Source organism: Stenella coeruleoalba (assembly GCF_951394435.1).
Source record: "Stenella coeruleoalba genome assembly, chromosome: 5".
NCBI classification, from domain to species: Eukaryota; Metazoa; Chordata; class Mammalia; order Artiodactyla; family Delphinidae; genus Stenella; species Stenella coeruleoalba.
The window spans coordinates 1,705,776-1,722,307 of NC_137150.1; the positions used below are offsets into that span (position 1 = coordinate 1,705,776).

Below are 16,532 nucleotides of genomic sequence, written 5' to 3' on the forward strand. Positions count from 1 at the left end.
TATCCTTTCAAACCACGTTTTTCTCCAGATATACGCCCAGGAGTGGGATTGCTGGATCATATGGCAGCTCTATTTCTAGGTTTTTTTTTTTAAGGCACCTCCACAGTGGCTGCACCAATTTACATTCCCACCAACAGTGCAGGAGGGTTCCCTTTTCTCCACGCCCTCTGTAGCATTTACTATTGGTAGACTTTTTGATGATGGCCATTCTGACTTATGTGAGGTGATACCTCATTGTAGTTTGATTTGCATTTCTCTAATAACTAGTGATGTTGAGCATCTTTTCATGTGCCTCTTTGGTCATCTGTATGTCTTATTTGGAGAAATGTCTACGTAGGTCTTCTGCCCACTTTTTCTTTCTTTTTTTTTTAACATCTTTATTGGAGTATAATTGCTTTACAATGGAGCCCACTTTTTGATTGGGTTGTTTGTGGTTTTTTGTTTTTTTTTGATATTGACCTTCATGAGCTGCTTGTAAATTCTGGAGATTAATCCCTTCAAGTGCTCAACAGCTACACATGTGCAGGGGCTACCACACTGGGCAGCACATGTACAGAATATTTCCATCATTGCAGGAAGTTCCCTCGGGCAATGCATACGCCGCACTGACTGACAAACTTACACGAGTCATCTAACGGTCTCGGGAAATGTAGCTTCCTTTGACTTACTGTTTATTATTGACTGGACCTTCACTCTGTAAAGACTGTAGAAGACTGGTAACTTATAAATCATATGTGCCTAGTATAGGTGCGAAGATTCCTGCCTGGTTGAAATATAACCAAAGATTATTGTTTTATTGCCTTGTAGGACATTAAGCAGTTGGGTCTAACTTTGCCACCTTATTCCAGCATTCTTTTTTCCAATCACCCTATCTGTCTGTCTGCCTACCTCCCTCCCTATTTTTTTCATATCCTTCTTTGAACCAGCTTTGTCATCTGTTTCCCTCATTAATGAGTGAAATAAGTCTTCAACATGTGCTTACTGCATATTTGAATAAGTATTGTTTTTTAACTTTTGGAAAGTTATATTTTGACCAAAGAAGCAATTTATCCTGATTTTTTGGGAAACACTGATGAAACAAATCACACTTCAGGCTCCATGAGCACAGGGTCTCCCCCCAGCTTCTCCTCTCTGCGTACCCATCTCCCCACACAGCTTTGCAGAAAACGGAAAATTAAGTGGTGCTTGTTAAGACAGAGATGATTGAAGAGTGAGTGATGGGTAAACCTGCTGTCTTTTCTCATTGCCCAACAAAAACCTCTACGCTGCTAGGAGTATTACAAGCAAGGAGTTTTACCTCATCAATTGTGATGTGACTTTTACCTCCGTTAGTAATAATTCTCTTGAATGTGGGAAGCACATCCATCCACTGTGTTGAACAGCAAACAAGACTTGCCATCTGAGTTCAACTTTCCCTGTAGTACATTAACACCCCAGGAGCCAGAACTAAAGACCTTCAAAGCTAAAGCACATTAGCAAAGGAAGCTCACGTAACACACATTGCTTAGGATATTTACGTGGGCACCCTAGGATTTTAACATCTAAAAAAACATATTTTTACTGGCATGGTTCGACTGTAAACGCCTGGAAATCTTGTTTAAGGTTGCAACTCCTCTTACATCCCAGACACACACATTTTCCAAGAAAATGTAGTTTATTTTTGTACCTCTGGAGCTACAAATATGCTCAGAATCTAAAATAACAGGTTATAAATACTTTGAAGCTCTAAGAGAATCTGTGCACTATGGTCACCTCAAACATATTTTTTCCTGCAAAGAATACCTACAGGACACTCTTGGCTGCCAGACGTACAACCTCAATTGACAGAAACTTCACTGCTCTCCCGTCAAGTAACACTGACACATGGAAGATCCGGTCTTTTTGCAGGTGTGAAGCAAGTGAGGTATGGACCAAGGTGACCTCCTCCACTTATTACAAACTGAATAATCAGTTCAGCAAATTCTTAGTGAGTGAGCACAAAGGAGTGGAAACCAATCTCCTGACACCCGGATGAAAGAAGAAGAGAGAATTAAGAACTTTATATGTCACTAATTATGCAGTCAGCGTGGTTCAGGAACAATGACAGCAGAAACTAAATAGGACTTCTTGGTTTTCCAAATCAGAGTTTGGGCTGGATTTCATGAGGAGGTCTAAATTTCAGTAAATCATTTCCACTAGGCTAGAATACTTGCTGACTAAAATGTATGCTGTGAGGTATTTTTATTCATGGCCTGGGTAAACAGAAATGCCCTCTGAGGCCAAAGAGAGGATTGCATTGTCCAAACCCCCCTCCTCCACAGTAGATACTGTGAACCGTTCTGTAAACCTCGTTTCTACCGCTTGGAGGGCATTTTGTGTGCGTGCGTGCGTGTGGCACCATAGCCCGTGTCACCAAAATTTTATCTACTTAATGTTTTATTTAGGTTGATTCTTCTTTATTTTTTTTTTTAAGATTTGTTTTGATGTGGACCATTTTTTAAAAGTCTTTATTGAATCTGTTACAACACTGCTTCAGTTTTATGTTTTGTTTTTTTGGCCCCAAGGCATGCAGGATCCTAGCTCCCCGACCAGGGATCGAACTCGCACCCCCTACAATGGAAGGCGAAGTCCCAACCACTGGACCGCCAGGGAAGTCCCTCTTCCTTTATTTTATTTATTTATTTATTTATTTTTTGTGGTATGCGGGCCTTTCACTGCTGTGGCCTCTCCCGTTGTGGAGCACAGGCTCCGGTCGTGCAGGCCCAGCGGCCATGGCTCACGGGCCCAGCCGCTCCGCGGCATGTGAGATCCTCCCGGACCGGGGCACGAACCCATGTCCCCTGCATCGGCAGGTGGACTCTCAACCACTGCGCCCCCTCTTCCTTTATTTTTGACATTATTTAAAATGGAAACCTTTAACCTCTGACTCAATTTGAATACCAGCACCAACTGTCAATATGAGAAGGCATTCATAAAATAAATAAAGTGAAGTTGAACAAAACAATAATCAGATGCGATTTCACTCTCGCTGGATTCTGCTTCTGCTAAACCTCACTCCTGGCTGAAAGGGAATGGAGCAAGACTTAGCTACAGATCAGCACTTACTTGAGGCTTCTCTTGAGGAATTCAGAGAAAATAAACATGTTTCTCACTATGTGATTCAATGAGGTTTAACGCCATGAATCTGTCCCACCTAAAATTGGGAGCCTCATAATTTGGGAATCAAAACTGTATCCCAAGGTTGTTACATGTAAAATGAGCTTTAGTCGTACTGAGTTCAAACAGAAACAGACTCAACAGACTTTGAAAATAAACTTCTGGTTACCAAAGGGGAAAGAGGGGAGGGAGGGATAAACTGGGAGTTTGGGATTGACATATACACACTACTATATATAAAATAGATAACCAACAAGGACCTACTGTATAGCACAGGGAACTCTCCTCAATATTCCATAATAACCTACATGGGAACAGAATCTGAAAAAGAATGGATATATGTATATGTATAACTGAATCACTGTGCTGTACACCTGAAACTAACTCCAATATAAAATAAAAATTAAGTTAAAAAAATTCTTAAGTGGAAAAAAATAAACAGTTTTCCATCAAAGCAAAGTACCAAGTTCAAGTGTGGTAGTTCTTGCAGCCAGGAGATGGGTAGGTACGGATGAAGGATTTGGTCCTCTTTGGAGAAGCAGCCCCACGGGAGAGAGGGGGCAGGAGGGTGCAGTGGGAGAGTCCCCGCAGGGAAGGAGCGGGGCAGGCTTGGAGAGTCACAGCCTCAGGTCTAGGCGCACTCACGCAGGATCTCCTGAGGGAGGGGCTGGAGGCTCACTTCCAAGACCCTTCCCAGCTGTACCTTCCCGGGACTCCAAGTGTGTCCTCGCGCCAGGGAGTGACAAGTTGGGATGGCTTGAGAGTGAGGATGAGGGGGCTTCTGTGGGCAAAGAAGATGGCGAAGGAGGAGGTTTCAAGATGAAGGAAGGAGAGACCGTCCCCCTGTAGGGGTGACAACTGCGATTTCTTCAGACTCACAGACACAGAGATCAGGCTGGGGGTTGCCGAGGGGGAGGGGGTTGGGGGAGGGATGGAGTGGGAGGCTGGGGATTAGCAGATGGAAGCTATCATGTATGGATTGGATAAAAAACAAGGTCCTACTGTATAGCACCGGGAGCTGTATTCAATATCCTGGGATAAACCATCATGGAAAGGAATATGAAAAGGAATGTATACATGTGTGTAACTGAGTCACTTTGCTGTACAGCAGAAATTAACACACAACATTGTAAATCAACTCTACTTCAACAAAAAAATTAAAAAAAAAACAAAAACAACTGCGATTTGTTTGGACTAGCCTGGGGCTTAAAAGACACCAACAAGAGGGCTTTCAGACGGTGTCACCTTTATCTTGGAGCAGAGCCCTCACCACACCTCTGTGGGGACCTGGGGCAGGTGTCTGTGACCAGATGGAGGCTGGAGTGTCAATCCTGGCTCATGGTTGCTGGTCATCAGGAAGTCTGAGGGCCTGGTTTTCTGACACCAAGTCTAGAGTTGCTGGTGCCATGAGTTTCCTCTTTCACTTTCCAGAAACATCCTTTTTCCCAGTAAACACAGAAAACTTCTATCAGGTCTTGAAGATATTATGTCACCTCACCCAGGAAACCTTCTCTGACTGATCCAAGCAAACATGAATGCTTCCTCTTCTAGGTAACCTTGGGCTTTTGCTTCTCCTTCTATATCACACCTATCTGAGTATGATATTTAAAATATTAATCAATAGTACCATCTACTTCGGAGGTTACATGGCCATCGTGGGGGAAGTCCAGTCTGTGGCCAGCAGTCACAGCCTCAGGAGTCCCATGGGCTTCAGAGATTTCCACCAGTGGGTGTCCCAGAAGCACCACCCAGTGTGACATCTTTCTTGCTGGGATTCCAGCCTCCCTGACAGGGGACAAGGAGGGGCATGGGGGCCGGCTCCACAGAACTAGGGTGGACAAGATGGGGACTCCACGGTGACTTCATGTGTCTTCCCTGGACTCACCACAGCGGACTTGGGTGGAAGGAGACAAAGACTGAAGGCAACAACTGGTAGGAACACAGTTCAATATTTCAACACCTAGTACAAATGGACTGGTACAAATCAACTGCATATCCCCAGCACCGGGACAGAACCTGACACACGGCAGATATCCAACAAACAGCTGTCGACTGAACGAATGAACAACGGACATCCTCAGCTATAAACAGAGCCAGAGTGATAGTCCTTAATTCCACAGAATATTCCGCAATGATAATGTATTCCTTGAGGATGATATTATCTGTACTTAGGGAGGGAAGCATCCAGATTCCCCTGAGGTTAGTAGAAGACCCACTGATTTGAGTTGTAATCAGGACTTCTGCTGGTTAGCCATGATCTGTGTTGGTTAATCTGTTAAGTAACTTCTGTTGGTTAACTGCTAACTTGGTGAAACCTGCCTTCTGCTGTCTAATCGTGGCTTCTGCGGCTTAAGCGTGACTTCTGTTGTTTGAGATCGCCAAAGCAAGTGACACAATGAACGCTCTAACTACCTAGATCAAGAAGCTAGACCTGCATCACAAACTGGGTCAAGTGTTTTCTAACCGCAGGTTTTTCAACCTTTCTTACCTCATAGGCTCTTCTACTCTTGCTATCAAAGAACTGGGGTCCAACCAAAAAGAAAAAAAAATAGTCACTTGGTGGAGAAGGCCACATAGGCCTTAGAGCCATTTGCGAGCCATTTGCTTCGCATCATAGCGATACCCATGGAATGCCCACTCCTGCTCAGATTTCTTCTGTCTCCCCTTGGGGATATGAGGTGCCATTGCTCTAACTAACGTACTATCTGCAGGACAGAAACAATCCTAAATCAGAAGGGACGGTATGTCTCTTGTAAACCGAAATATCCTCCTGCACCTAACTACTTACAATTCGTAATTCCCTTGATGGACTAGTCAGATGTCCCAAATCTAAACAAGACATGGAGAAAAGTGACTCATCTCACTCCTTCTTCATATTTTGATATGACATTAAGTTGGGCCTCCTTCTCCCCTCTCATACTCTCAAATCATTGCTCCGATTCTCATCATTTTTTCTCCCATTCATGGGTCCTGTTTCACCTTCTAGTTTTCAGATATCATCACATATAATATCTTTCACCCTCTCCCAAAGGGGGTGATTTTTTGGTTGGTTCAGATAGTGGGCTAGTGGTTAAGAATTAGGCTTTAAAATATTTTTGTGAAAAATAATTGCCTGGGGACTTCCCTGGTGGTCCAGTGGTTAAGACCCTGTGCTTCCACTGCAGGGGGCACAGGTCTGATCCCTGGTCAGGGAACCAAGATCCTTCAAGCCGCAGGGCAAAAAAAAAAAAAAAAAAAAAGCCTGTCGTTTGTGTGTTATGTATAATTATATATAATATCTTGCCTTACAGAAATGGAGTGGGGCTGAGATTTTTTAAATTAATTTTTATTGGAATATAGTTGATTTACAATGTTGTGTTAGTTTCAGGTATACAGCAAAGTGAATCAGTTATACATATACATAGATCCACTCTTTTTTAGATTCTTTTCCCGTATAGGTTATTACAGAGCACTGAGTAGAGTTCCCTGTGCTATACAGTAGGTTCTTGTTAGTTATCTATTTTATATATAGTAGTATGTATATGTCAATCCCAATCTCCCAATTTATCTCTCCCACCCCTTTCCCCACTGGTAACCATAAGTTTGTTTTCTGTATCTGTGACTCTATTTCTGTTTTGTAAATAAGTTCATTTGTATCCTTTTTTTAGATTCCACATATAAATATCATATGATATTTGTCTTTCTCTGTCTGACTTACTTCACTTAGTATGATAATCTCTAGGTCCATCCAAGTGGCTACAAATGGCATTATTTCATTCTTTTTTATGGCTGAGTACTATTCCACTGTATATATGTACCACATTTTCTTTATCCATTCACCTGTCAACGGACATTTTGGTTGCTTCCATGTCTTGGCTATTGTAAATAGTGCTGCTATGAACATTGGTGTGCATGTATCTTTTTGAATTATGGTTTTCTCATGGTATATGCCCAGGAGTGGGATTGCTGGATCATATGGTAGCTCTGTTTTTAGTTTTTTAAGGAACCTTCATACTGTTCTCCTTAGTGGCTACACCAACTTACACCCCACCCACAATGTAGGAGGGTTCCCTAATTGGTAAGGTAGGAACACACTTTCGGGCTCTGATTTTGCCCCCTAGGTGATATTTACATCATACTGTATGCTGCTGGCACCTACTGAACAGAGGCTGGAGATGGTGTTAGATATCCTACAATGCAGAGCAATTCCCCTGCTGTAGACTGAATGTATCCCCGAAATTCCTACATTGAAGTCTATTGCCCAGTGTGATGGTATGAGGAGGTGGGGCCTTTGTGAAGCACTTGGGCTATGAGGGTGGAGCCCTTATAAAAGAGACCCCAGAGAGCTAGCTTGGCCCTTCCTCCCCCATGTGAAGGTAAAGGGAAAAGACAGATGTCCAGGAAGCAGGCCTTCACAAAACTCTGAACCTGCCAAGTGCCTTGATCTTTGACTTTGCAGCCTCCTGAACTGTGAGAAATAAATGTCTGTTGCTTATAAAAATAATTAAAAAAAAAAGAATTAGGCTGTAGCTCGGGTACACGTGGATTTAAACACTGACTCGGCCACTCACCTATGTGATATTGAGCAAGTTACACTAAGGCCTCAGTTTCCTCATCCGTAAAATGGGGATAATAAAGTACCTACTTCATAGGATCGCTCAGTGCACCCAATCAGGGAACACATATAAAGTGTCAGCACAATGACCGGCGCACAGCAAGGGCCCCATGAATGGCAGCTTTAGTTACTGGCAAAACCTCTTTTTCCAAAGCTTTCTTCTGGACAATTTCGAATATACATTTTGTGTTTAAAATAAAGATTCCCAACTAGGACAGAACACTGTTCTGAATCTCTGAACAACATGGGCTATTGTGGGCAGACAGCCTCATGATTCCAAAGACTCATTCATATATCGATCCATTCACCCAATGCCAATTCCCATCCCAACTGGGGTGGGCTCTCCCGGGGCGTACAAAGATGGATAAGGCCTGGTCCTGCCCCTCCTCAATCTACCAGGAGCATTAAGTCAAGGGAACCCAGCAGTGTGGAAGCAGCAAGTGAAAAAGGGCCCAGTACGGTGCCTGGCACATAGCAGGCACACGGCAGTTTACTGAGTAAAGGCCGTAGGTATTCAAAGGAGTCAGAAAGGAGTCAACACTTGATCCCAGCTCTAACGAAGGGGTAGGATTTGAACAGCGAGACAACCAACAAGGACCTACTGTATAGCACAGGGAACTCTACTCAATACTCTGTAATAACCCGTATGAGAAAAGAATCTGAAAAAGAATGGATAGATGTAGATGTATAACTGAATCACTTTGCTGTACATCTGAAACACAACACTGTAAATCAATTATACTCCAATAAAATTTAAAAAAAACTATTTCCCCCCAAGGAGCATTATGGGTGAGCAGAGGCTGGGGTTAGAAAGGACAGGGAATGGCCAGTGGTCCGGGCCAGTAGAGTCGTGAGCGATGGATGTGTGTGTGAGACACAGCTGGGACAGCGGCTGACGTGCAGACGGGGGGAGATCAAGGAGGCCACGCCAGGAGCTTGCAGGGCAAGTACTCGCTCTTCTGTGCAGGAGAGGGCTAGGGTCGGAGGTATCCTCTGCTCAGATGGCTCAGGAAGCTGTGCATCACTGATCTCCTCGTGCACTAACTGCATGCACGCTGAAGCAGACAGTGAACTCTGCGTATCAACACAGGTCCCTAACACCCAGAGCCTGCCCTCAGGCCTGAGCACAAATAGAGCCCTAGAAGCCTGATTTCTGGAATGACGGTGCACTTGGCTGACTCGCGTGCAATGCTAGAGCTGCTTCTGAGAATTCACACCACGGTGTTGTGGATGGAAGTTGCTTTGCTGCCTTAGAGCCATTGACATCGGGCTGAACAAGTTCAGAAACCATCGAGATCCTTTGAAGAAAGGCACTAAGTAAAAACTTTTTTCCTTTTAAAAAAAGGCAACTTGGCCTTTTATTTGTCATAAAAAGCATGGGGTCAGGAGAAATTCACCCCAAAACTAGTGTGGGAAGCACATCTGTTTGTACTGGGCTTTTGCAGAGGTAATTTCTATCCCACGCAAAGTTCGAAAGGGTAATTTCTCCTTCCTGAGTGAGAGAAGAGAGAGAAAAGTGAGGAGTGTTGCTTAGTCGTTTTTCCTCGATCATTAAGAAGACTATATCTCAACCCCATCTCAATCAAAGAGTAATATGCAGGTGGCCACTCCAGGGAGGCATGCCCCCGGCCAGCCAGGCCGGCACGGCGAGGTCCTGGCCAGGCCAGCGCAGAGCTGCAATTCCCATTTCCAGCCAGAAGCAGAGATGCTGCCAGTAGGAGGAGGTGAGTGTGGAATAATCCCATCACAGCGACTTTGGGAAACACGGCTTTCAGACCAGGAAACACGTTGCCTTAAACAAACAAAAAACACCCTCCAGAGTGAGTGGAAGTCTATGCGTGACAACGTCTGAAAAGTTATTAATAGCCAGATTTGGGGGGAGAAAGAGAAAAGTGAAGACCTTTTCACCCTACTGAAAGACAATGGTGAGAGGGAGGGAGAAAGTAAAAAAACAGCCCACTATTTTGATGACAAACAGAGAGCTTCCTCCCCAGCAAGGAGGGTGGGCACACATGTGACATGGAGAACACTGGACAGTAGAGCTGGGGGGGGGGGCCACTCTGAGCCATGAAAGGAAAACAACGTAAGATTCCTGCTCCAAACAAGAAAGTCAAGTTGTCCCAAGGGGTAGAGGCTTAGAGTTATTTTTTGTTAAAAAAAAAAAAAAATCCCCACCAGGGGAAGGTCCCACTTTTGGAAATTTAGTAAAGATGAATGGGTGACAGTGGTGAAGGTGGACGGCACCAAGGTTGATAGCCTCGGCTTCTGTAAGGTCCCTTATTCCCCAGCGCCTCTCACCTGCTCCCTGGGAAAGGATCCCTTCTGTCCTTCCACCTGACCATGCATTTCAGCCCTAACTCTCTCCTTTCAACTCCCCGGGACTGGAAGTTTCCTGAGCACATTTACTCTTGCCCAGGTTACAAAGGCGAGCCTTTATTTTGGGAGATGCCTAGAAAGATGGTTCATCTCTAAAGAAGGCGAAGAATACAGATTTAGCAAAAATATCATCTCTGTGGGAACGAGTCTTTCCAGAAGAGGGTGATTAAGGTCTTTTCCTGGACTTTGTCAGGTGAACCCCTGAGGGCTCAACCCCTGTTAGACCCAGAGGCCAATGCTCTCAATCCTCCTAATCCCCAGTTAATTAAAACTCCCCGGGAATACCAAGGCAAAGGCAGCCTGTGTTCTTAACTGTGAACCTGAACTCACAACACCAGAGATCAAGGTTTAAATCTCCAAAGTCTTCCATGTCCCAGGAAGGGCACGGGGCCACTGCATTCAGTCCACAGTGTTCTTTATCTTAGAGGAACATGATCTGGGGAAGAAATGCCACCAGGTAGTATAAACTGGGAACCAACAAGTAAGAAGAGATTAATTGGTACAAGTGTCTTTTAATTTAGGTGAAAAACTGGCTTTTTATATTTCCGAAACATGACCTTGGATAAAGTAAAGAGTTTTTGAAAGTGCCCAGCTATCACATAGCTCTGACTGATTATTATAACCCCGTTCTGACTGGTAGGCAGCCGATCCATCAGGTTTGGGGGCCAATAATCACAAACAAAATTTGGGAGGAGAGTTTCACAAGGCAAGTAAACACTACCGGTTAAACTGGCTGTTTTTCAAAAAGTGAAGGGATCTGCTCTGGGCTGGCTTCCCAAGCGTGTGGCCTGGGTAGTCACATAGTCACATAGAGCCCGGTTCTAAAAGGGTACTAGGTTTACTGCCCTGCTGTCGTTGTCTTGAAATTCTGAATCACTGTTGAACAAGAGGTGAGCGTTTTCGTTTTGTACCGGGTCCTGCAAATGAAGCAGCCGGCTCTGCTTCCAGAATACCATCTCCAGCAAAGGCTTCCAACCTTCTTCCTCCGTGAGGACCTGGACGTCTTAGGTAGCCTCTCTTTTCCTCTGGCTGACCTGAAGGCTAGTTGTAAGACTGCTGGTCAGACAGAGTTAATCAAGTCCACCACCATCACACTTAGTCTCCCCAGAATCTTCTCGGGATGTTTTGAGCAATACGATGGTTCCAGAAAGAGCCAGAAGGGAAAGCCATTCGGGACGTATTTGATGTTCTACAGTGGGCTTTACTTCCCACTTGGATATGGGACTTTGGAGGGCGCTGGGAGGAGTAGGAAGAATACCAAGAACTTTTCCATAACTGGATAAAATTTCCTTCCAAACAGCACATATATTTAGGCGCAGTCTCAGGAGGGACTCAGCCATATGCGTCCTAGATGTCTCTCACTCCCTCTCGGGAGCCAGCAAAACAAAGAGTAAAGTAGAAAGAAGGTGAGGTCAGACAGCGACTCTGTCACCCAAGGAATTTCTGTATCGCAGGATGAATATCACAAATACAGTGTCTTGGGGACCACCTCCCCGCTTCTCAAGAATCTGAGATGAGACAGGGTAGAAAGAAAGTCTGAAAGAGAGAAAAAACCCCTCTAAAATGGACGATTTCACTGGGCTCCACAAAGCTCTCTTTAAATCTGGTTTTGAGAATTTACATTCAACCAACCAAAGACATCTGTTTTCTAGATTACTTGGGTCAGTTATTTTGTGCCCTTCCACCATGAAACCCATAGTTACCGATTTATCATCAGGATTACTCTAAATATAACAGGGCAAGAAGCCAATGCATTTTAAGTTTTTTAATTCTCAATTCTTTCACTGAGAAAAATGTACCAGAATAGCTCCTCAGCTACAGCCTGGGAGTTAGCAGACCCCAGCTGCTTTGCACATTAATTTCTAAGTCTCATCTGGACTCAAATTCAAGATCTTCATCTGTACTGAAGCGGGAGGAAAGGCAAGCAGAAGGACACAGAGCCAAAACATGCTCCAATATATTTAAACTCTTTGCAGAGGAGTATGAATTTTTAAAATCGCTTTTAGAAGTCTGGTATGCAACATGTCACCATCGACAAAGCCAGGACTCGCTCCTCCATGACATGCTGGCTGATGACAATGTACATCTCACAGTAACTCTGTGTATCACCTAATTCAAAAGCCTTTCACAGATGCCAATAATTAGGATGTACTGGTATTGTTCTGTGATGCGAAGAGGGACCTAAATTAGAAAAGAAAACAGATGCCGGACCAAAATTTCTTGTACTTTTTCCAAGTTCATTTAATTTTCAGGGCCATTCAGGGATCTTCTACTGGAATTTTTATCACTTACGTTGTATGTGGTTATGTCCTGAACCTGACGTGAACAGGAAGAAATCATAGAGGACGTGGAAGCAGGAGAAGGAAGTCGGTCAGGCTTCCACGTGTAAGTCATCAAGAGGCTGATAACTGTTAAAATAACCAGCATTGATTGGCTGTAGCCTTCTGTTTCTCTTCACCACAGACGCTGCTCTGACAGAGCAATGATCTCACTAACAGGGTGGGGAGAAAATACTGCTTAAGCTCCGGCTCTCAAAATGGATCCTGTCCTTATACAGAAAAGCCATGGTGACTCTAGGCTGAGGCCTGATACACACCGTGTCCCAAATCCACCCTCTCAACTCTGAGCTCATCGATGGAACGGTCTGGAGCCCGCCTGCCCCCCACAGTTGCCTGTGTCCTTTGTCCAGGCCTCCACACCTAGACCATCCTCTTTCTCCACCAAGCCTTCACTCGTGCTGTTCCCTATGACTCAAAAGTCCTTTCCCTGCCTTGCCTTTTAGTTCATGATACAGCCCCTGAGAGGGTCAGCCACCTATGAATCCCCTACTACACAGCAGCACACCCCATGGCAACACTCACTCCACAGTGCTGCAGTGATGGGTCTTCACGTCTTTCTTCCTCAAAACAGGAATCCTTTGCTGGCAGTATCTTAATTATCTTTGTGAGGTAGCATAAGCAACTTTTCTAATTAAAAAATAACGTGGTGCACCCAATGTTCACAGCGGATCTATTTACAATAGCCAGGACACGGAAACAACCTAAGTGTCCATCGACAGATGAATGGATAAAGAAGGTGTGGCACGTGTATACAATGGAACATTACTCAGCCAATAAAAAAGAATGAAATAATGCCATTTGCAGCAACACGGATGCAACTAGAGATTATCATACTAGGTAAAGTAAGTCAGACAGAGAAAAGCAAAGACCATATGATATCACTTATATGTGGAATCAAAAATATGACACACAAAAGAACTTATCTGTGAAAAAGAAACAGACCCCCCCACAGACATAGAGAACAGCCTTGTGGCTGCCAAGGAGAAGGGGAGGTGGGGGAGGGATGGAGTGGGAGTTTGGCATTAGTAGATGCAAACTGTTATGTAAAGGATGGATAAACAACAAGGTCCTACTGTATAGCACAGGGAACTATACCCAATATCCTGGGATAAACCACAATGGAAAAGAATATAAAAAAGAATGTATATATATGTATAACTGAGTCACTATGGTGTACAGCAGAAATTAGCACGACATTGTAAATCAACTCTCCTTCAATAAAAAAATAACATGGTGCAAGTTATTTTGCTTTTTACGTATCATATGGCGATTCCACGTAGAAGGAAAGGGAGGAAAAGAAAGATCGGCATGGAAACTTAAATTCAATAAATATAACAACCATCAAAAATTTTTAAGCATAAGGAAAAGGAAAAAGGATGTTATATTTTCAACAGTGAAACTCCAGGATCATAAATTCAGACAGCAATACCAACTTCACGATTTATCCCAACCTCCTTTCCTTCTCATTCCAAATTAGTAAGAAAGCAGCTCAAATTGCACCCCCAGCTCCTCTTTCTTGATCTTTAAAATTAAAGTTGCGATATTTTGTCAGCACGGTGCCAAGATCTGAAATTGAGCAGGTCCCCAGTGCAGGAGGTAAAGGTCTCTTACACGGCATGAACTTGCCTGCAGTCAGCGTAGCACATTTCGTCTCCCACCCAAGCACCCCACGTTATAAAAGCACGCTTCCGAAGCGGCTGCTCTCGGAGCCCTAACCTGTGTGCGTTCTGTGCCTATCTGATGAGGGGAATTTGGGAAAACACACACGAGTCACTTTTTAAGTGTTACTTCTCTGCTTTTCCGTCTCATCCCTGACCTGAGTTGACAAACGGAGGAGCAGCCTTCTGACTATACGGGGGAGAAGGGGGAAACCAGTCCCGGTCAGAAAAGAGGTCGCTGCCAATGAGTTCATCTGTTCTCCAGTTTTCAACTAAAGGCAGCTAATGGATGTAGGGGGACACATTTTATTTTTTCCTGACAGAGCCCTTATTTTTAAACTCTTAGCTTCATTTTCCAAAATTGCTGGCTGTAGACTTAAGAAGCACACAGCTTGAGTGGAAAGCTGTATGTTCTCCTATATCCTGTATCAAAACGACATTTTTCTCCTCAGTGGCTACTTCCCGCTTGGCCTCCCAACGCTCTGCTGTCTGGGGCGGGCTTGTGGCGCGGTCTCTGCCCCAGGGGGTGGGTGTTGGGTCCCACGCTCCCCGCCAGCGAGGCATCCCTGGGAGCTCTGGGGTGCTTCGCCCAACTCTGCTCTCTTTGGATGATCATTCGGTGGAATTTCATTTACCCTTCCAATTTTTTCCAGGAGAACAAAGAAGATAACTTGGATGGGTGTGTTTATTTGGAACTCTTCTGAAAGAACTCCAGTCTCTCTTAAGCAGCTGCCTCTATACGGAATTTGGGAATTATTTTCCTTAGATCTAACAGGACTGAGCATTCCCTTGGCCACGGCTGGCCTTCTTCCCTGGAACACACACGTTCTCAGGATTGATATTTTTATCCAGAGTTTTCTCAAATGAATAATTAGGAGATGTACACAGGCAGGAGTAGGAAAAAGAGCTGGGCCCCCATAAATCATGACCAGCTGACCTGTAACCACGAAGGACTGAATGACTTTTTGTTAACAGTTTAGCAGTTCTGTTTCTGCGGGACTGCACTGTCGCTAGGCTTCAGGGATTTGTGGGGCAGTGGGAGTTAGAGCTATGGGAGAAGTCCTTCAGGATTGGACCAGCCACCCCACAGGGCTGGGAAAGCTGCTGTGAATCACGTGATCCTGGTTTTGACATTTAACATGTCTATGGGGACAAGACGATAAGACATTATAATTCCTCTTTCTTTTTGTTTTATTTTTTAATTTTTTACTTTATTTTTATTTATTTGGCTGCATCGGGTCTTAGTTGTGGCACATGGGATCTTTTTGCTGAGGCATGCAGGCTTCTCTAGTTGTGGCACGCAGGCTCCCACGTGGGCTCATTCGTTGCGGCGCACGGCTTAGTGCCCCGCGGCATGTGCGATCTTAGTTCCCCGACCAGGGATCAAACCCACATCCCTTGCACTGGAAGGCAGATTCTTAACCACTGGACCACCAGGGAAGGCCACCTATTTGTTTTAATGTCACCTGAAGTTTGCTTGGTTCACCCAAAGCTTCGAGAGGCACATTAGGACTGAGCATTACACCTCGGTGGGCATTAGAACAGACCCTGTGAAAACACCAAGCAACGGCAAAAAAGTGGCGCTTTCGTCCTGCCAGAAAAACGGAGGGGACTCTTAGGAGCCCCTCAGAAGGAGATTCTGAATTAATCTGTAATTTCAGGTTTCCAAGTGGCTTTTACAAGTTTGCTTACCCGAAGCATTTCAGAGCGCCATCTCTTTTAATTTTTATCCGCACGATGTTTCACAAACATCCCGACCTGAATCATGGCCCATCATCTTGTTATCTTAATGGGGGGAGGATAGAGTGTCCTGCCACCCTTCCTCATTAGGTGTCCTCATTTACACATTGAGGGAAAAAGTGCCGAACGTGAATTATTTAAAATCTATTGTATCAGTGTGTTCTGTAAGCATTCACTACCGGCAAAGCAGACCGATTATTTTTCACTTTTAATTGTGCTGATACCTCATCTCTCGGTTGAAAGTGGAGAGTGGCAGGTGACACCGTCTCGCACGCCAAGGACCAGAGAGGCAATGAGGTCTATCGAGTCTGTCATACAGAGTGAAGTAAGTCAGAAAGAGAAAGACAAATACCGTATGCTAACACATATATATGGAACTTAAGGGAAAAAAATGTCATGAAGAACCCAGGGGTAAGACAGGAATAAAGACACAGACCTACAGGAATAAAGACACAGGGGGAAGGGTAAGCTGTGACAAAGCGAGAGAGTGGCATGGACACATATACACTACCAAACGTAAAATAGATAGCTAGTGGGAAGCAGCCGCATAGCACAGGGAGATCAGCTCGGTGCTTTGTGACCACCTAGAGGGGTGGGATAGGGAGGGTGGGAGGGAGACTCAAGATGATGGAGATATGGGGATATATGTATATGTATAGCTGATTCACTTTGTTATACAGCAGAAACTAA

The 16,532-nt window shown here is 44.4% G+C and overlaps 1 protein-coding gene across 19 annotated transcripts in view; it reads right to left on the reverse strand.

Moving 5' to 3' along the window:
- The window catches only part of RARB (retinoic acid receptor beta), a 1,070,304-nt gene that overhangs the window by 108,295 nt on the left and 945,477 nt on the right, over nt 1-16,532 (reverse strand). The gene's annotated exons all lie outside the window — the stretch shown is intronic.